Source organism: Nyctereutes procyonoides, unplaced genomic scaffold (assembly GCF_905146905.1).
Source record: "Nyctereutes procyonoides isolate TBG_1078 unplaced genomic scaffold, NYPRO_anot_genome, whole genome shotgun sequence".
Classification (NCBI taxonomy): Eukaryota; Metazoa; Chordata; class Mammalia; order Carnivora; family Canidae; genus Nyctereutes; species Nyctereutes procyonoides.
Window position 1 is genome coordinate 16,174,933 of NW_026575020.1, and position 21,020 is coordinate 16,195,952.

A 21,020-nucleotide genomic window follows, 5' to 3' on the forward strand; every position below is an offset into this window, starting at 1 on the left:
TCGGCCCGGGGCCTGATCCTGGAAACCTGGGATCAAGTTCCATGTCAGGCTCCTTGCATGGAGCCTGCTTCTCCCTCTGCCTGTGTTTCTGCCTCTCTGCCTCTCTGTGTGTCTCTCATGAATAAATAAATAAAATCTTTAAAAAAATAAAAATAAAGTAAGGATGAATTAGATATAAATTAGGCCTTACAGGAACTAAATCTCAGGCTTAACTCTCAAGTGTGAAGGAAAATAAAACCATCCTAGGCTTCACCTTAACTTTATTTTTTTCATATATAAGTCCAGCACTCAATCAAAAGTAATCAGATATTTGAGGAGACCAGATAGATTGGTCAATACAAAGAAATAATAGGAATAGATCCATAAAGGATCCATTTAATGAAGTTATTATACATGTATTTTAATCTAAAAGCAATGTGTTCAAGGTAATAAAAAAACAAGTTTAAGTATTTCAACAGAATTAGAGACTATAAAATATAAAAGAAAGCCAAATGGAAAATCTAGAATTGAAAAAACATAGTAACTGAAATTAAGAACTCTATTAATGGACTTTCAGGAGACATAGCTAAAACAGGACTAATAAACTGCAAAGTTGGCCAGGGAAAAATGTCAAGAATTAAAAAGAATTGGAGGAAAAAAAAACATGTACTTCAAAGAAACTCCATTAAGACTGATTTCTTACTATCAAGGGTTTGTTGAGAAGTCAAGGGCTGACAGTGGAATGGTATCTTTTTTTTAAAAGATTTACTTTTTTTTTAAGATTATTCATTTGAGAGAGAGAAAGCTATCCAGAGCATGAGAAGGAAGGAGGGTTAGAGGGAGAAGGAGGAGCTGACTCCCCACTGAGCAGGGAAGCCCTATTCAGGACCCAATCCCAGAATCCCAGGATCCTGACCTGAGCTCAAGGCAGACACTTAACGGACTGAGCCACCCAGGTGCCCCAAAGATTTATTTTTTATTTGAGAGACATTGCATGCATGCGAGAAAGTCTGAGAATGAGCAGGAGAAGGAGAGAGAATTTCTTCCAACCAGACTTTGCACTGAGCACAGAGCCCAACTTACGGCTCAATCTCATGACCTGGAGATCACCACCTTAGCTAAAACTAAGAGTCAGAGGCCCAACCAACTGCGCTACCCAGGCACCCCTGGAATGGTAACTTTAAAGGGCTAAAAAAAAAATAGCTAACAACAAAGGACTCTATACTCAAAGTATTCCTGTCAACAGTGTAAAATAAAGATAAAGTTTGTTTTTTAAACTAACCAGCTAACATTCTCTAAAGGAAATAGTAAAAGATGTTCTTTGAATCGAAGTAAAGTGATTCTATATTGAAGCCCAGAGATTTCAGGAAGGAAAAGTTAAAAAAGGGTAAATATATGGATAAATTTAAATTAAGATGAGTAGTAATGATAATGTCTTGAGAGATTAAAATGTAGCAAAAGAATTAGAATACATGATCTACAAATCAGATGTGTAATAATTGAAATTGTTGAAGATCATTCTAAGGTATTTATATTGCCCTGTTAAAGCAAGATATTAGTTTATATAATACTTTAATAAATAAAGACTTATAATCTTTAGGGGAAGCATGACAAATATATAACTATCAAGCTAAGAGGGGCAGGTAAGAATTGAGTAGTGTTTTAAATTTATTTTATTTTATTTTTTTGATAGAGAGTGCAAGCGGGGCATGGGGGAAGTGGTGCAGAGGGAGAGGAAGAGAGAGAATCTTAAGTAGGCTGTATGCACCCCAACATGGGACTTGATCTCACAACCCTCAGATCATGCCCCGAGCTGAAATCAAGAATCCAAGGCTTAACTGACTGAGACACTCAGGCATCCCCAAAATTGAGTAATTTTTTAAAAACCAAGGGCCCCTGGGTGGCTCAGTTGGTTAAGCATCTGTCTCTTGATCTCAGTTTAGGTCTTGATCTCAGGGTCATCAGTTCAGGTCCTGTGTTGGGCTCTATGCTGTGCGTGGAGTGTAATAGAAAAAAAAAAAAGAAAAGAAAAGAAAAGAAAAGGAAAAGAAAGAAAGAAAAAGAAAAAAGCCAAAAGAAGGCAAGGAAGAACAAAATGAATATAGAACAGGCAGGATGAATAGTAAGCATTCAATGGTAGATTTAAATCCAAATATATCAATTATTATGTAAGTATAAATGGAATAAATATTCCTTTCTGTTGTCCAAATAAATGTAAAAAAAATTTAACTGTTTGTTGTATACAAACTATGTAAAATATGAATACACAGAAAGATTGATAGTAAAAGGATGGAAAAAGATGAGCCCATTTAGTGTCAACCGAGAAAAAGCTTATGTAGTTATATTGAAATCCACGTGGAGTATGAGGCAAGAAGTGTAATAGATAGGATCCATTCATTCTTTTTGTAAATTATTATTTTATTTTTTTAAGAATTTTTTTAAGGTTTTATTTATTTATTCATGAGAGACACAGAGAGAGAGGCAGAGACATAGGCAGAGGGAGAAGCAGGCTCCACACAAGGGACCCCGACGTGGGACTCGATCCCTTGTCTCCAGGATCACAACCTGAGCCAAAGGCAGATGCGTTAACCGCTGAGCCACCCAGATATCCCTATTATTTTATTTTTAAAGTAGGCTCCATACCCAGTTCAGAGCCCAACACAGGGTTCAAACTCACAACCTTGAGATCAAGAGTCAGATGGTTGGGGGCACCTGGGTGGCTCAGTGGTTGAGCATCTACCTTTGGCTCAGGTTGTGATCCCAGGGTCCTAAGATCCAGTCCTGCGTCAGGCTCCCAACAGAGAGTCTGCTTCTCCCTCTGCATATGTGTCTGTCTCTCTCTGTGTCTCTCATGAATAAATAAGATCTTAAAAAATAAAAAAGAATCAGACACTTGGAGCACCTGGTTGGCTCAATTAAGTGTCTGATACCTGATCTTAAGGTCATGAGATGGAGCCCTGCATCAGGCTCTCTGTTGGACGTGAAACCTATATGAGATTCTCTCTCCCTCTCCTGCCCACTTAGCCTCGGTCAGTCACTCTCTCTAAACAAAACAAAACAAAACAAAAAAACTTGGATGCTTAACCGACTGAGCCACCCAGGCACCCCTAGAATGCATCCTTTTTTTTTTTTTTTTTAAGATTTTATTTATTTATTTGAGAGAGAGCATGAGTGACAAGGAGAGACAAAGAAGCAGACCCCACTGAGCAGGGAGCCCGATGTGGGACTTGGTCCCTGGACCCCAGGATCATGACCTAAGCTGAAGGCAGGTGCTTAACCACCTGAGCCACCCAGGCACCCTAGGATGCATCCATTCTTTTTTTTTTTTTTTTTTTGCATCTATTCTTAATAATAAAAGATTCAATTCATCAGGAAGATATAATAGCTATAAATTTGTATTTATTTAATAATATATACTCAACATATAAAAAGCAAAATTGGGAGCATCTCACTGACTCAGTCTGTAGAGCATGCAACTCTTGATCTCAGGGTTGTGAGTTCAAGTCTGCTGTTGGGGTTAGAGCTTACTTTAAAAAATAAAAATAGGGCAGCCCGGGTGGCTCAGTGGTTTAGCGCTGCTTTCAGCCCAGGGCCTGATCCTGGAGACCTGGGATCCAGTCCCATGTCAGGCTCCCTGCATGGAGCCTGCTTCTCCCTCCCTCTGCTTTTGTCTCTGCCTCTCTCTCTTTCTCTCTCTCTCTCTCTCTCTCTCTCTTTGTATCTCTCATGAATAAATAAATAAAATCTTTAAAAATAAATAAATAAAAATAAAAAGCAAAATTTGGCAGAACTACAGAGAGGAGATAACTTCCATAAATTAGTGGGAGAGTATAGTATAATTGTTGGATACAAGGTATATAACATACACATAACAGTTGTATTTCTATATACTACAGTAAACATTTAGAGGTGAAATTTTTTAGAAGGTACTATTTATAATAGCATTTTTTAAAAAAGCAAAATCTAGGGACGACTGAGTGGGTCAGTGGTTGGGCGTCTGCCTTTGGCTCAGGGTGTGATCCCACCACCCCAGGATCGAGTACTGCATCAGGCTCCCTGCGTGGGGCCTGCTTCTCCCTCTGCCTATGTCTCTGCCTCTCTCTCTCTCTCTGTCTGTATCTCTGATGAATAAATAAATAAAATCTTTTAAAAAAGCAAAATCTAGGAATGCATTTAATAAAAGATGTGGTTGGCCTCTGCATAAATTGTAAAATACTATTGGAAGCAGAAGGATCTAGGTAAAAGAAGGGATGTATCATGTTCAATTAACTAAAAGATACAATATTGCAAGGCAGCGAGTTCTTCCAGTTTTAATCTACAAAATCCGTGCAATATCAGTCAAAACTTTGTAGAAATTGACAAACCAATTATTAAAAGTTTTCAATGCAGTAGCTTTGTAATCAATCTTGATAACCAATAGGATATGCCCCTTTATTGTGTGTTTGTTTCTTGAACTAGATAGAAGATACTTGTGCTATAGTAATTCATTAGGATGTATACATAACGCACTTTTCTGTATATACTGTACTTAAATATCCTGTTTTAGTATATATAATCATTTGTCAGAATTTTATATTCTGAGGGTGTCTAGGTGCCTCAGTTGGTTAAGCATCCGATGCTTGATTTCAACTCAGGTCCTGATCTCATGGGTCATGAAATCAAGCTCTGTGTCATAAGACTGAGCCACGAGATTGAGTCCCATGTCGGCCTCCAGCTCAGCAGGAGTCTGCTTGGATAATCTCTCCTCCTACCCCCCTTCCCCACCCCAATCCCTCTCCCTGCTGCTCACATGTGCATGAGCTTTCTCTCTTTTTCAAATAAATAAATATTTTTTTAAAAAAAGAATTTTATAGTTCTTTTGCCAAAGTACATATGGTTAATGTCTGCTATAGTTATTGTATTTTATTTTATTTAAGTTTTATTTATTTAAGTAATCTCTATACCTCATGTGGGGCTCAAACTAGGACTCCAAAATCCAGAGTTGCATGCTCCTCCGATTGAGTCAGCCTGGCACTCCTGCTCTACTTATTTTAAATTGGCATCTAACTACTTCCTAAAATCAGAAATACTCATTTAGATAACATTCATTTTTCAGAGACTTTTTCAAACTAAGACTGCAAGGAAATGGGTGTCTTACATATTCTCAAAAAATTAAATTTTCTCATAAAATTATCACTGTAGTAGTTCATTTTTGTCCACTTTAAAAACCTTGAACATTTACTCAGTGCAAAACAGTCTGAAATACTATGTGAATTACAAAAGGAATTGGATATGTAGAGCAGAAGATATATATTACATAAATAATTATACTCCAGGATATTGTGGTAAGTACTCACATAGTGATACTTGTAAATTGTTTTGGGACCCCTAAAATAAGGAGGAATTCTCTTGGACAAAGAAGAATAGGAAAAGTTCATGAAGATGGTTTTGTTGAGGGAAAGACCGTGAATGCAGAGATATAAAAGTAGGATATCTTGGAAATGGAAAGAAGACCAATGTGAGAAAATAAGTTGGTGCCAAATGGTAGAAGGCTTTGAATGTCAGACTAGGGAGTTTATGTTTATTGTGACATAAAGAGTTTTTCAAACAAGTTTTAACATGTGTTTTAGGAACATAACTCTTGTAGCAATGTGGAGGATAGATTTGGTGGGAAAGCAACTGAAAATGAGTCCAGTTAGAAGGTAGCTGTCCAGGTGAGAGGTAGCAATTACCTGATCTAAAGCAGTGGCAGTAGGAAGAGTTTCAAATTTGGGGGATTGGATAATGTATGGCAGTGCAAGTAGCTGAAATAAGAAAAACTAAATATACTATAAAATATGTATACTAAAATTTGAGCTTCGCTTCTAAAATATAAGCTCTTGGGGCACCTGGATGGCTCAGTCAGTTAAGTGACTGACTCTTGATTTCAGTTCAGGTCATGATCTCTGAGTTGTGAGATTGAGTCCCATCCTTGGTGTGGAGCCTACTTAAAATATTTTCTCTCTTCCTCTCTTTCTGCCCCCCCAAACAAACCCAAATATATAAAATAAAATATAAGCTGTTTAAGGACAGGAATTTTTTCTGTTCTACTTACTGCTGTATTCTTGGTATCTAGAATAGTATCTAGTGCATAGTAGGTATTCAATAAATATATGTTGAATAGTTAATATAAAATCTTTGAAAAATCCTGGGGGTGTGCAGAATAAAGCAGAATAGTTGGACTTCTTTTATTGGCAAAACCAACTGTCCCTAACATTGGACTATTTGTGACTGTTGATGAAAAGTGACCTAATGTGTATATGGCTTTTTATTATTTTGCATAATAGTTTTATACTGAGTATCACTACAGCCTCCTTTTTTTTTTTAAGATTTAATTTATTTATTCATGAGAGACAGAGAGAGGCAGAGACATAAGCAGAGGGAGAAGCAGGCTCCATGCAGGGAGCACAATGTGGGACTCGATCCCAGGACTCCAGGATCATGCCCTGAGCCAAAGGCAGATGCTCAACCGCTGAGCCACCCAGGCATCCCTCACTACAGCCTCTTTAATTCCCCAGCAGATAAAACTATATACATACTCTCTGCTTTACGTCAACATTGTAATATGCTCTTTGCATTAAATTTACATAAATTTAGATAAATACCAAGTACAATGAATGACTTAACGTGATTTTTTTTTAATTATTATTTAGTGTATATGAACATGCTTACCAACTTTGGTATGTCTGGATAGTAAGGTATATTATTTTTTGGTCTAAGAAAGTATCCTTACTAGATAACAAATTAGAAATGAAATAGCATTTATACGGATGCCTGGGTGGCTCAGTTGGTTAAGCATCTGCCTTCAGCTCAGGTCATGATCCCAGGGTCCTGAGATCTAGCCCCACAGTGGGCTCCCTGCTGAGCAGGGGAGCCTACTTCTTCCTTTCCCTCTACCTGCTGCTCACCCTGTTTATGCACTCTTTCTCTCTCAAATAAATAAAATCTTTTTTAAAAAAAGAAATTAAATAGCATTTGTAAACTACTTCTGATTTTATTTCTTTTGGGGGTGTGGGGAAAACACCGGTTTTATTTATTATGCAGGCATTTTTTGTTCCTTTGTGTGATGTCTCTTTCATGAGCAAATTTTCCCTAGCAAGTAGTACAGGCTACTGATTTTATTCATTTACTTTACTCATTTTTTTTATAAGTATATCATATGTAAAAAGGCTTCTGTAGCTGGCAGGTTTTTCTCAGATTGTGCCTTCTAAGCACTCTTCTTTTGGATATTCATTTCCAGAAATCCATTAACAAATCTATTTTAGTCTTAACAAGCATGTAGCAGGTTTCCTTTCAGAAGATTTAGAACATGAATGATCCAGGAATGCTTATTTACTAGTGGAAATTATGCCCAGAGTAAAACAATAAGTTAATGAATGTAATGTTGTTGCTGTTAACCTCTTTGATGCATCACTGTTCAGATGAGTCAAAATTTCCACTTTAATAATGGTCTGACCCAGGGCTAGACAGCCCAGTGGTCAGCATTTTTTTGTAAAGAGCCAGATGGTGTCTTAGGCCATACAGTCTCTCTTGCAACTCCGATCTATCATTGCAATAAGAAAGCATCCAAGGACAATGTGTAAAGGAATGAATGTGGCTGTTTTTTCTAATCCGCCTTTACTCACAAAAACAGGTGGCTGGCTGCATTGATCTGCAGGCTCTAGTTTGCTAACCCGTGCTCTAACTCACAGAGTGACAAGTACATTAGAAGAAGCATATTGAGTTTGAAAGCTTTAGTGAGCTAGCCACCTTCTAAGGATTTTTACAAGACACGTGCACTTGACTCATCCATTTGCCAAAAAAAAAGGAGTGATCACTTCTCCCAGGTCATAACGTTAGACTTAACATGATGCTTTATTTTTTTTTATTTTTATTTTTTTCATGATGTTGATGTTTTATAAGAGAATATAGTTGTGCAAATGCTTGAATGGTCTATAAAACCATCAAGGGGAAAATAATAGCAACTTTGCATGAAGAGGAAAGTAGGAGAATTTCCTCAAAATGAGCTGTCTGATGACAGCAAGATTTAATTCTATGTTGTAATTGTTGATGTGTGCAGTTATTAAATACTGGGTTTAAGAACATTGCAGTTATTTTGAGAAGTAAATTTATGGATTAAGTTTAGATTGTTATAAACAGTTGGGAGAACTGATGGGTTATTTCAGTAGCCACCTTAGAATTACTTCCCATTACTAGAAAAGTATGATTCATAATCCTGTAAACAACCAGGTTAACATAAACAGGAACTTTGGTACTTGATAATGAGAAATATATCTCAGGCATTCTCCTTATACGCACATACATTATTATTCACCAAGTTACAACAAGCAGATAATTAAAGAGCCATTTGTAAACTGTAAGTGTGATTAAGACTTAATTAAATCTGTTCTATTTAACAGTAACAAAGAGAGTTAAGTCCTTTGGCAAGAATTTATGCCTTAAATAATGTGATATTGAACACTTTTGACACTAGGTGGAGCACTTTCCTGGACAAAGCCTTAACAAGCTCTGTATTCCTTCAAATAAACGCAGCTCCTAGAAAAAGTCTGATGAGAACAGTTAACTATCAACGATAATGATAAAAGACACCCAGATATTGAGCTATAAATAGAAGACTGAATATATTTTGCAGATAACTCTCCCCTTTGTGTATGTGTGTGTGTGTGTGTATACACATATATACATAAATGTATATATAAAGATTTTATTTATTTGAGAGAGCATGAGTAGGGGGAGGGGCAGAGGGACAAGCACACTCCTTGCTGAGTCGGGGAGCCTGACACAGGCTCCAGCCCAGGACCCTGAGATCATGCCCTGAGTTGAAGTCAGACACTTAACCAACTAAGCCACCAAGGTGCCCCCTTTGTTGTATGTATTTTAACCATCGAATTCCCTCACCTTTGGAGATCAGAATGGGAGGGATATTCACATATTGAAAACATTAAAATTGCCTTGTCTAGATACAGTTGGGATGTAGAAAAGCTTTGGAACAATTCATCACATTGTGAAATAGATGAGGTTTTATTAGAAGCTATAACATCAAGGCATTATCATCTGAATAATATTAATGAGTCATTTTTTTATTTTAAAGATTTTATTTATTCATGAGAGACACAGAGAGAGAGAGGCAGAGACACAGGCAGAGGGAGAAACAGGCTCCATGCAGGGAGCCTGACGTGGGACTTGATCCCAGGTCTCCAGGATCATGCCCTGGCCGAAGGCAGCACTAAACTGCTGAGCCACCCGGCTGCCCGAAGTCATTTGTTTAATATGACCATTGTAATAGGAAAAAAAATTTTCTCTTTGTTATAAAATAAATATAAAGAAAGTTAATTGTCACCGAGGCTCCTTCCACAGTTTGGCTCTTGTGGACATTGCTGCTAGAAACATTGGGGTGCAGGTGTCCTGGCGTTTCATTGTGTCTATATTTTTGGGGTAAATCCCCAGCAGTGCAATTGGTGTATGTATACAATGGAATATTACTCATCCATTAGAAACGACAAATACCCACCATTTGCTTCGACGTGGATGGAACTGGAGGGTATTATGCTGAGTGAAATAAGTCAATCGGAGAAGGACAAACATTATATGGTCTCATTCGTTTGGGGAATATAAATAATAGAGAAAGGGAATAGAGGGGAAGGAAGAAGAAATGGGTAGGAAATATCAGAAAGGGAGACAGAACATGGAAGACTCCTAACTCTGGGAAACAAACTAGGGGTGGTGGAAGGGGAGGAGGGCGGGGGGTGGGGGTGACTGGGTGGCGGGCACTGAGGGGGGCACTTAACGGGATGAGCACTGGGTGTTATTCTGTATGTTGGCAAATTGAACACCAATAAAAAATAAATTTATTATTTTAAAAAAAGTTATTTGTGAGATATTTGCCTTGGTATAAGATTCAGAGGCCTGTTCCTGCTTTAAAGTTTAGGATTATTTCATCACTAAAGTATGTGGTAAAAATTACACATTTAAAAAATGTGACATCTTGATTACTATTGAATATTTATAGAACTCTTCTGTATATAGTGCCCTGTTTGCTTTAATGAGCAAATGCTGTATAGTATATATGGAGTACTTTATAGTGTGCTATTAAAAAGCTGTTTTTTTGGAACACCTGGGTGGCTCAGTGATTGAGCATCTGCCTTCAGCTCAGGGCGTGATCCCATGATCCAGGATCGAGTCCCACAACTGGCTTGCAGGAAGCCTCTTTCTACCTCTGCCTGTGTCTCTGCCTCTATCTCTCTGAATAAATAAATAAAATCTTAAAAAAAAAAGTATAAGAAATGTCTACACTTAAGGAAAAAAATAGCTTTTTTTTGTTTTTTAAAGATTTTATTTATTTATTCACGAGAGATACACAGAGAGAGGCAGAGACACAGGCAAAGGGAGAAGCAGGCTCCATGCAGGGAGCCCGATGTGGGACTCCATCCCAGGTCTCTGGGATCACGCCTTGGACTGAAGGTGGCGCTAAACCGCTGAGCCATCCGGGCTGCCCTTAATACTTTTTGACTTGGCTGTTTAAGGCCTAAAGTAAATATTACTTGGAAAACTGCATGCGTAGGGATTGAAATGAAATACCAAAATAGGTTCAGTTAAAAAAAAATAGTAACTATTTAATTCCATTGAGGTAGAATATTCTTTTAAAAAATTGTTAGCTAACCTCTTTACCTTTTTCCTGCTTGACTTCTGATTATTGCTTAATTGCTCACCTGTCTATACCTCTGCAAGAGGGAAAAAAAAACAGCGAAGACATTGGCAAAAGTAGGATTCTGGTATAACGTGATACTGCTCTGTATAGATATAATGACTCTGGCTATAAGTATGCAATGATTCAGGGCTCTTGCGGGAAGACCAAACAGGCCCTTCTTAGAAAAGATCTGTTTGTGCTTTTTTTGATGAAGCATGATCAGCTTTCCTCCCTGCCTTTCCCCAAGGAATGACTCATCTATTAACTCTTGTGAGTATCACCACATCAAAAGAAGAAACCAAGGCCTTTAGGACATAGGACCAGGTTTTCACATAACAAAAGGGGTATGCGTAGACTGGATAACTTCCTGCCCTTAAATCACTGTTTATTAATGTGTGCTTAAATGAAAGGTAAGGAGATTTGGTTTAGCTGAAATCTGTCCTGTTGGGTATGTATGTGTGTGTATGTGTGTGTGTGTGTGTGTGTGTGTATATATGTATATATAAAACAATTTATGATAACCTTTTTAAATTCTCTATAAATATGTGGCTTGCTTCTCCTGAACACTTAAATCATCTTGATAATCAAAAGTTGCTTAGGTTTAGATAAGAAAAGTAAAACATGTCTAGGGGTGCCAGGCTGGTTCAGTGGGTGGAGCATGCAATTCTTGTTCTTGGAGTTGTAAGTTCAAGCCTCACACATGGAAACATGTCTTATGGATTAATTCAGTATAATGAAAATGACTTCAACAGCATGTCCTTATAACTTGGGAGCTTGAACTGTAGAATTTACTATACATTTTTTGGGTTCGGTTAGCAGTTTTATACTTCCTATAATACTTTTACTGTAGGATCTCGTATAGGGGCGCCTGGATGATGCAGCCGGTTGAATGTCGGAGTCTTGGCTTCAGTTCAGACTGATCTCATCCAGCCCAGAGTCAGGCTCCTGCTCAGCCTAGAGTCTACTTGAAGATTCTTTCTGCCCCTCCCCCTACTTGAGCACATGCATGCATGCTTTCTCTCTAAAATATTTTTTTTAAATCTCATATATTCTTGCTGTCACTTAAGTTGTACATGAATTTTTACTACTACTACTACTACTACCACCACCACTACTTCTGCTACTATTAAGCTTTTAATCAAATGAATGTGAGATAAAAGTCTGCTTGTATCTAGTAAGTTACTAGCAAATTCAGAAAACAAACCCACATTAATGCCCAAATTACTGGTTTTTGACATATGATACTGCATTTTATAGAGAGGGACATAGGTTTATTTTATTTTATTTTATTTTTTAAGATTTTGTTTATTCACTCATGAGAGACACAGAGAGAGAGAGAGAGGCAGAGACACAGGCAGAGAGAGAAGCAGGCTCCATGCAGGGAGCCCGATGTGGGACTCGATCCCCTGTCTCCAGGATCACACCCTGGGCCAAAGGCAGGCACCAAACCGCTGAGCCATCGAGGGATCCCCGGGACATAGGTTTAATTTGTAAACTTGAGACCTTCCTCACAAAAACAATATAAACACTAGTTAAACTTTTCAGTGCCCATTTGGAATTAACAGTTTTATGCTCTAGCCTTCTAGAATGATTTGCTGTACACCATAGTCTTAGGTAAATTGTTTTCTGACTATGATGAGAAAAGCAACGATTAAAGGAATTTGAGAAGTAGAATTCCTGTTTCCAAAAGCATTTTTAAAATCCCCTCAAAATTGGACTTAAAGAAAACAAAGGTTTTGCAAGTTGTACAGACAACCATTTGTCATCTCTTTTCATTTATTTATCACCCAGATATTCCTAATGAATCACATTCCAGACTAACCACTGACTCCTTTTGTTCCTTGATGAAGGAGTGTGGCAAACAAATGTTTTCCCAGTGAATCAGCACAGGATTCTTGATTTTATTACCTTTGCCCTAAAATTTCCAGACAAAACTAATTGGAAATTTTGCCTTTGGGATCTCACTTGACTTCTGTGTATGGATGATGGATTAGGCTATGAATTGACATTACAGATGTTGTACAAACAACTCTAGTCTTTAGGAATGTTTTATCAGTTCTAAGGGAGCTGCCTAATGTGGAAGAATGTCTGTCTGTCCCTTATCTTCCTTACAAAAACTCCTGCATATACATACTGCACTCTTAATATGATATCATATTCTTCATTTTGGTTGATAAAGAGGTGTAGCTAAATAGTCTAACAATTAACTACTATAACCATTTTAGGTTTTTACTTTTAAAAAATGTCTCAAAAAATAAAAAATACAAATTAAAAAAAAATGTCTCTACAAGATAGGGCCCCCAGATAAATCCAACAGTAAAGTTCAAAAGCAGAAAACATTTTTTTTAATGAAGCAGCAATGCACATACAAGTTTGTCATTTTACTAATATTTTTTTCAGGGATTAACATAAATATCCCGATTTCAGGAATGGTGATTTTTTTTTTATATTTTATTTATTTATTCATAAGAGACACAGAGAGAGAGAGGCAGAGACACAGGCAGTGAGAAGCAGGCTCCATGCAGGGAGCCCAAAGTGGGACTCGATCCCGGGACTACAGGATCACGCCCTGGGCCAACGGTGGTGCTACAACGCTGAGCCACCCAGTCTGCCCAGGAATGGTGATTTTATCTCTCTAGGACAATTTTTTTTTAATTCTAAATTTGTCTTAGAACTTTATATTACTATTCCTGATGTTAGAGTACAAATTGATCTCATAGAATTGTCCTTAAATTTTTTTTCAATCAATCCCTAAACGTCCTTTTATATACTGCTCATGAAAGAGTTTAAATTGTATAAATATAACTTAAAATTTATCTTTAAAGAATATTTTAGAAGTTAAGATGCTTTTTCCACAAATATCTATATCTGCTCTTATAAGAAATTTTACCTCCAAATTAACTATGATTTTACTCTTACCCTGACATAGTATTCCCTGGCCAAGCAAGCATCGTTTATCTTGGACAAGGCAAATTATTCCATGATCAAAATTTTGGAAAATATAATGTAATACATCTCATGAGACTAGATAGATATATGAGCCTTTGAACTGAAGCAAAACCAGATGTCTGATAGATCGCAAATAGCTGATCTTATTGAGGTGACTTCACTTAGAATGACTATACTGAATTACTTAAAAAAAAAAAAAAAAAAAAAAAAAACGACCTAAAACCTGGCTCTTTGATGAGTGTAACTGTTCATTACAATCATAGAATTCCTTTCTTAATATTAACAGGAACTTCTATTGGCAGTAATTAGGAATTCTCAGGAGTTATGAATAAAGTCAATGAATGTAACTTGTGAGTTGGTCTCTAGGAAACATATAGAGCTTACTTTGCTGGGGAGTAACAGTCTGGGCTAGATTTGGCTATTTAGCTTCTTTGATTACCACCTCATAGGTTAAAGGATACTGACTTTTACTGGAGAAATTAAACTACAAGGATCTTCATTTGCCACTTTTCCTTGGGTAGTGCTCCTTGTATTGATCTTTACCTTGCCACATGGCACATCCTTTTAAATGCACTCATTTTGTATCACATCACATGGTCTATCTTGATGAATGTTCCATGTGTTCTTGAAAAGAAAATGGCTTTTGGCTTTAAGTGGTGTGTTCCATATTGTTCAAATGTTCTGTATCCATACTGGTTGTCAATTTAATTGTTCTATCAACTAAGAAGAATATTGACATTTCCAGCTGTAATTGGGGATGTTTTATGCTGTAATGGTGGGCTTCTTATAGATGACAAGTACTGAGGTCTTGTTTTAATCCAGTCTGACACTCTGCCTTTTCATTTGTATGTTTGGTCCACTTATAATTAATGTAGTTCTCAATATGGTTGGGTTTAATTTTTTTTTAATTTTTATTTACTTATGATAGTCACACAGAGAGAGAGAGAGAGGCAGAGACACAGGCAGAGGGAGAAGCAGGCTCCATGCACCGGGAGCCTGACGTGGGATTCGATCCCGGGTCTCCAAGATCGCGCCCTGGGCCAAAGGCAGGTGCTAAACCGCTGCGCCACCCAGGGATCCCCTATGGTTGGGTTTAAATGTAACCTCAAACCATTTGTCCCACTTATTTTTTATTCTTCTTTTCCTACCTTTTTTTGGATTGAGCATTTTTTTAGTATATATAACTGCTTTGCAATAGTATATTCCCTTTTTTCCCTCCCATACTCTATGGTGTTGTCATATATTTTACTTCTACATGTGCCATAGTTGTTTTTTTTTTTTAAGATATTATTTATTTAAGAGAGAGAGAGAGAGGATGCAAGTGCAGGAGGGAGGGGCAAAGGGAGAGGGAGAAGCAGAGTCTCTGTTGAGCAGGGAACCTGATGTGGTTCTTGATCCCAGGACCCTGGGATCATGTCCTGGGCCAAAGGCAGACATTTAACCAACCGAGCTAACCAGGTGCCCCCATAGTTTTTACTTCAGACAACGATATTTTTGAAGAGATTTTAATGAGAACGAAAGGTCTTTTATATTTTAGTACTCTTTACTCCTCTGTGTACTTTAAATTTTTCATCTGGTATCACTTTTCTTCTATCTGAGAATTTCCTATAATGTTTGTTACAGTGCAAATCTGGTAAAACTAATTTTTTTGACTTTTGTTTATCTGAAAATGTCTTTATGTTATCTTCTTTTTTGAAGTATATTTTCCCTGGATTCTAGATTTTTTTTTTCTCTCAGTACTTCAGAGAAGTAATTCCATTGTCTTTTGGTTTGCATTATTCTGATGAGAAGTCTTATCTATGTTTCTCTGTAGATAATTTATCTTTACCCCTCCAATTGCTTTTAAGATTTTCTCATCATTATTGAGTTATAGCAATTTGATCATATTATGATTATGGTTATTTGTTTTATTTTCTTCATATTTGTTTAGACTGAGGTTTATTGAGTTTCTTTCTTAGCTTTGTGAATTGATGGATTAGTATTTTCCTGCACACACTCCTCTTCACCAACGCATACCTTCTTCTCTCTTTCTGGGATTCCAATTACATGTATAGTAGACTGGTTGGTATTATTCCACAGATTACTGAGGTTTATTTCTTTCATACACTTTACTCTCTGTATCCTTTAGGTTGGACACTTTCTATTGCCCTGTCTTCAAGTTCTCTAATATTTTCTTCTGCAGTATCTAACCTATTGACAATCTAGCCAATGAATTTTTCTATTCAGGTATTATATTTTCAGCCCTACTAGTTCAATTTTTTATACTTTATTTCTTCCCTCATGTGTTTATGTTTTCCTTTAAATCAGGTATCAACAAACTTTTTCTGTAAAGGGCCATGTAGTAAATATTTTAGATTTTGTGGACTACAGAGTCTTTCAAAGCTATTCAGTTTTGCTATTGTAGCACAGTATTAGCCAGATACAATAGGTAAATGGATGCACATGGCTGTATTTGAAACTTTCTTTAATAAAACTGGTGTGAGTCAAATTTTGCCCATAGTTTGAAGTTTGCCAAGATTACTGCTTTAAATCCTTGAACACTTTTATACTTACTGTTTTTAGGTTCTTGTCTGCTAATTCCATTATCTCTGACATTTTTGTTGCTATTGACTAACGTTTCTTCTGGTTATGGGTCATATTTTTGTGCTTCACAGATCTAGTTGTTCCTTATTGGATGCTGGGCATGTATTAAATTGTTGATTATATGGATTTTGTTGTCTTCCTTTGCAGAGTGTCAATTTCTTTGTTTTGGTGGGCAGTTACCTATGGATCAGCTTGATCTGTTTAAGGGCTTTTTTTTTTTTCTTTTTTTAAAGGAAAAACATGTTAGAGCCTATCTGGAGTAACTATACTCTAGGCTTTTTCTAAGTCTTCCCTGAATGCTGAGTCTCCGTTCTAGCTTATTGAAGTATAAGTGTTTCCTAGTCCTGTGTGGACTCTAGAAACTGTTTAATTAGCAATTCCTTGTTAGTTGTTTTCCGACTACTTGTACTTTGCCTAGCCTAATGGAATCTGACCCTGGCCTGCAGTGTAGCTTTGTATGTCAAAGTCTCACGGGGACATTGTGCATATTTCTAGAGTTCTTTCTCTATATAGCTCCCTCTTCATCAGTATTCTGTCCCATAGATTTCAACTATTCAGCCTCCCTGAACTCAGATTTACTTCTGAACTCACCAAGACCTTTTTTTTTTTTAAGTTTATTTATTATTATATACCCAACATGGGGCTCAAACTCACGACCCTGAGATGAAGAGTTTGTGCTCTTCAGACTGAGCCAGCCAGGTACCCAAAGATCACCATGCTTTGCTTGGGCTGTTTCTCTTTGGATTTTGTTATTGAAATGGAATGTGTCTACAGATGAAAAACCAGAGCCATCATAGGGTTTCCTCATTTGTATCCCTTCTCTCAGCAGTCAGAAATCAAGTACTGTGGTAGAGTGCCTGAAAAGAATTATTTCGTAGGTTTTATCTAGTTTTCTAGATTATTGTAGATGTAAAAGTCTATACCACTTACTTCATGATCTGAAGCAGAAAGCCCCTAACCAAAGACCAGGACATCTAGCCCATACATACCAATACCTGCATATTTGTAGATTTTGAAAATAAATTTATTTATTTATTTTTAAATTTTTATTTATTTATGATAGTCACAGAGAGAGAGAGAGAGAGAGAGAGAGAGAGAGAGGCAGAGACACAGGCAGAGGGAGAAGCAGGCTCCATGCACCAGGAGCCCGATGTGGGATTCGATCCTGGGTCTCCAGGATCGCGCCCTGGGCCAAAGGCAGGCGCCAAACCTCTGCGCCACCCAGGGATCCCTGAAAATAAATTTAAAAGGTAGTTTGAATATGTTTAACCTTTAAAATTATTTTAAAGCCATTTTTTAGTTTTGGTGTTTGGATTTTTTATGTAAACTAATATTTATTTTAGTCAATTCAATTATATTTAGGAACCATCAGCCTAAATGTTGAAAAGAACTTGTGAAGTTTCTTATAGTTAGCATAGTTTAAACTAAAATGTCAAGGTACAGGCTAAATGGACTCTTGAGAATGAACAAAGGACAAGAAGCAGAGTTATTTGTGTCCATTTTGCTGGGAACCACCACATCTGCCTCTAAGGCTGAGTAATCATGACTTATTAGTGTGGTTATGGAAAGTATATATCAGTTTAGTTGTGTGAATGAACTGTCCTTTCTTTAGGGGAAAAATTCTCATCGGATTGCTGAAATTTTCCTTTTTTAGAATTACTTAAAATTGAAACTATGAATAAGTCTTTTATCTTGTTGGATAATGTGTTTGATCTGTTGAGGTACATACTTTATCTATTATATTTATAGAATAGAAATGTAATTTTGTCTTTCCTGTGTATCCCAGAAATCTTACTAGTTTGGCATCCAGGACAGTTTAATTTTTGTTCACTTAGAGTTCATTTCTAGAGTTGAGGTGTAGTTCCTACATCTTACAGAAGACAATTGTGTGGGGGTAATTTGGACAAACCCTTCACTTTCTGGTTTTACTTACTGGTATCACATTTTTCTTTGTGTTTTCAAACATCACAGGTGGAAGTTACAACTTTTTTTTCTTTTAATTGCATCTGATACTTAGTTATGTGTACAGTAAGAAATTTTTCACTAATTCAATTATTTTGAATTCCACAAACTTTAAACTTTTGTAAATTTATTTTTTTAAAGATTTTATTTATTTATTTGAGAGAGAACACACCAGGGAGGGGCGGAGGGAAAAGCAGACTTCCTGCTTAGCTGGACTTGGACACTTGCTCTCAGGACTCCTCCAGGATCACAACGTGAGCTTAAGGCAGATGCTTAACTGACTGAGACACCCAGGTGCTCCTAAACTATTTTTTTTTTAATGAATCACAAACTAATCCTTTTTCCCCCCAGCTATGAAATCTCTTATGCATGTAGTATTCAAAGAAGCAGTTGTGAATTTCGTGGTTAATCATAATTTTTAAGGAAAATATGACTACTCAAAAGTGTTTATGTACTTATTTTTTAAATGTAAATATTACTGTTCTTGGATTTCTGAATTAAAACTCAAGAAAAAAGGAACAGACTAAAAATTTACATAGAATTTTTTGGTCCAGAAAAAACTAGTAATTAATTAATTCAGTGCTAAGTGTAGAACTTCATTTTTTAGATTTTATTTAAACAAATAATTGCATATAGGGAGAAATGTAGCTTAGATTTATGAATATATTTTTCATATTAATCTGCAACAGAAAGTTTTATTTTAAATCACTTTTTATCTTGATAGCAATAGTTCTTTAATGCTTTATTTTCATTATTGCATCCTGTGCACATTTGTCTTTGAACCACAAATTCTTTTTTTTTTTTTAACTTTATTTATTTGAGAGCTCACAAGCACACAAGTGTGGGGGGAGGGACAGAGGAAGAAGGAGAAAGAGAATCTTTTTCTTTTTAAAGATTTTATTTAGGGTAGCCCCGGTGGCTCAGCAGTTTAGCGCCACCTTCAGCCCGGGGCGTGATCCTGGAGTCCCAGGATTGAGTCCCACGTCAGGCTCCCTGCATGGAGCCTGCTTCTCCCTCTGCCTGTGTCTCTGCCTCTCTCTCTAAGTCTCTCATTAATAAATGAATAAAATCTTTTAAAAAATCATTTTAAAAAAATAAATATTTTATTTATTTGAGAGAGTGAGTGAGAGAGAGCACAAGCAGGGGGAGGGACAGAGACAGAAGGAGAAGCAGACTCCCCAGTGAGCAGGGAGACCAATTCAAGGCTTCATCCTGGGATTCCAGGATCATGACCTGAACTGAAGGCAGAGGCTGAACTGACTGACCTACCAAGGCACCCTGGAGAAAGAATCTTTAGCAGGGAGCAGACTCCCCACTGAATATGGAGTCTGACACGGGATTCAATCTCACAACCCCAAGATCACGTCCTGAAGTCAAGATGCTTAACTGACTGAGTCACCCAGGTGCCCATGAACCACAAATTCTTTTACCTTATAATTTAAAAAGGCTCTCATATCTACCGAGACCACTTTATGTGTATGTGTATAGAAAGAGTGTGAAAGAATAAAATGTATATTTTCTACATATGTAACATATAATTTCATGTTATATTATTCATAATACTGTATGTTAAAATTTTTTAATATATTATTCTATAAAATTTTATTCTACAGATATAGTATTTTTCATCATAATAACTAATGGCTAGTACATTTTAAGGGCTTATTCTAAGCTGAGTACTTTTTATGAATTGACTGATTTTAAACTTTACAATATTCCCAGAATGAAGGTTCTGAAGATATTTGATTTCCATTTTATAGATTAGGAAAGCAAGACTCAGAAGATACATGGCAGAGGCCAGAACCAGAACCAGAACATCTAGCTCTAGAAGTTATGCTATGGCCACTGTGTCTACAGTATGCTTTACCTCTGTGTGTTAGAGCAACATGTTAAGGATGTCCAGGGTTTAGCTCTGACACCTCATGAGAACTTTGGAAATTATTGTTAGAGTTTATTGACATATTTGATTATATTTAGAATTTTGAACTTTGGACCTGATGTCCCAGGAATTTATATTTTTAATAAACTCCCTAATTAGTTCTTATGCATACCCCTTGCCTTGGCATTCATGTGCACTTGGGAACCATTGTATCTAAGCTTTAATCACACATCTAATATTAATCCATTTTAACCTATGTGATTATTATTAATTTATAATATTTCAAAATAAAGATACAAAATAACACAAAAGCTACCATAGAAAAACTTGCATTAAAAGAAAAACTCATTGGGGTTCCTGGGTGACTCAGTAGGTTAAGCATCTGCATTTGGCTCAGGTCATGATCTCAGGATCCTGGGATTGAGCCCCACATCAGGCTCCTTGTTCAGCGGGGAGTCTGTTTCTCCCTCTGTCTCTAACCCTCCTCCCTACTTGTGCTCTCTCACTCTCTCTCTCAAGTAAATAAATATAATCTTAAAAAGAAAAGAAAAACTCACTGATAGTGGTTCCACAGCTTTATTTTGTTTTAGGATCTATTATCTTTGGGAAAGGTAAGTGAGGTAATTACTTCACCAACTGTTTTTAACTACGTAAAAAAAGTGGTATTCTCAAATTATGCAAAAAGGAATAGAGCACAGGAAGTTTTTTGTCACAGGCTATAACATTCCTACAATTGAGAATATAGACAAAATCAGAACAAAGCCAGAAATCATATGGTTTCTAGGGGCTGGTGTTGGGGGAGAAGACTGACTACCAAAGGACACCAGGGAACTTTTGGTAGCAATGGAAGTGTTCTACATCTTGATTTGTTGTGGTTATACAGTTGAATATATTAGTCAAAATTCATTGAACTATAGACCTAAAAAAAACAGACTCTTACTATATGTAAATTATACCTCAGTA

General features: G+C 36.7%; 1 protein-coding gene across 2 annotated transcripts in view; it reads left to right on the top strand.

Annotated features, from left to right (window-relative positions):
• Window positions 1-21,020, top strand: part of VMP1 (vacuole membrane protein 1) — a 142,441-nt gene that overhangs the window by 33,940 nt on the left and 87,481 nt on the right. The gene's annotated exons all lie outside the window — the stretch shown is intronic.